We start from the raw sequence: 1494 nt of genomic DNA, 5'->3' as shown, positions 1-1494 counted from the left end.
GCCGCCACCTCCTCCTCCTCCCTCTTCCCTTCCCCCGCCCTCGCCCGGCCCTCGCCCAGGGCCCCGCCCCCTCCCGCCGCGGCGCCCGGCGCGCTGCCGTCACAGGCCGGGCGCTGGGGAACGGGCCCGGCTCTCGACTCTGGCGCAGGGGATTGGCCCCCGGCGGGCAGGGGGTGGAGTCTCGCCGAGAGTGAGCACCACCGATTGGTTGGTCGGAGTGGAGGAGGCGGGCACCAGGATGACTGAAGTTTAGAGAGGGTGGAAAAAAGAAGTTTGAAGTGTGAGGGAGGGCGAGGGGTGGGTCAGGGGAGTGGAACCGGCTCCGGCTCGCAGGGCCGAGAGAGGCCCTCGGGCAGTTGCTGGAGCCAAGAGAAAACTCGGATAGGGAAGAGTGACCAAACTCCCCGAGGTGGAGGCGTGGCTGGCGAGCTGGATGGAGTCAGGGGCGGAGTCTGTGTGGACACCGAGAGGAATGAGTGTACTCTAGACCTGAGACGACTGGCTCAGCCCCTGGCCGGAGGTGGCGGGTCCTCCAGGGTGGCTTGTTACTGCCGATCATATACACTGAGTATCTATTCTTGTTCATTCACTCAACAAATGTTACTGAGGCAAGGACTCCAGAGTCCATTTGATGGAGGGTAAAAGAGTCCTGCATAATGCTGTGTGACCTCGGGCAAATTAGACCACCTCTCTGAGCCACGACATCCTTTGGTGAAAAGTGGAGCTAATTCTACCCCTCCAAGTTGTTGGGGGAAATTACACGCAGTACGTTTAAAATATCTTCATAGTGCCTGGCAGAAGGTGCATGCTTCTTGCCATTTGGTAGCTGATGATGATGACTTTATGTCAGACATTGTGCTGGGCACCAGGGTTCAAGGGTGAAAAAACAGAGGCTCTGCTCTCAAGGAAGTCACGATCTAACGCGAGAGACTGACAAGTAAGACTGCCTGAGGCGAGGTAGGGTGGGGTGATGATAGAAGGTGGATTAGGAACTAGCTGGCACACCTGGATTGGAGTCCTGGCATCCTACTTACTTGCTATTTGACCTTGGCCATATCTCAGCATCCAGTTTACACATCTGTAAAAGAGGTGGAGGGAGAACTAATATTAAATAAAGGACATCTTAGGTCCCTTCCAGCACTAATTTTTCAGAAATTCTCCTTGAGCTTTCTCTCTTCCCTGTCTTAAAAATCCTATCCATCCTCAGCCCAAATGCCATCTCTCTCAAGTAGCCTTTTCTGATTTCTTGTCCTCAGGTGGAAATCATTTTCTCTGAACACGATACTTTCACTTTTACACAGGCCAGTCTCCTATCTTTAATGATTGGGGAAAGCCCTTATTTAAGTTATAAATAACCCCACAAAGTCTCCTCACATCTCAGATAGTCTGGGCCAAGCTTCAACAGCTGCAGTGATTTTGTTTACACCATTGTATCAGTCAGGGCCTAGCAGGAAACAAATAGTACTTTACAAAGATGTGGGCAGGGTGTGGGAA

This window comes from Pteropus alecto, unplaced genomic scaffold (genome assembly GCF_000325575.1).
Source record: "Pteropus alecto unplaced genomic scaffold, ASM32557v1 scaffold106, whole genome shotgun sequence".
Classification (NCBI taxonomy): Eukaryota; Metazoa; Chordata; class Mammalia; order Chiroptera; family Pteropodidae; genus Pteropus; species Pteropus alecto.
The sequence above is the reverse complement of the archived record's forward strand: the minus strand, read 5'-3'. Positions refer to the sequence as shown.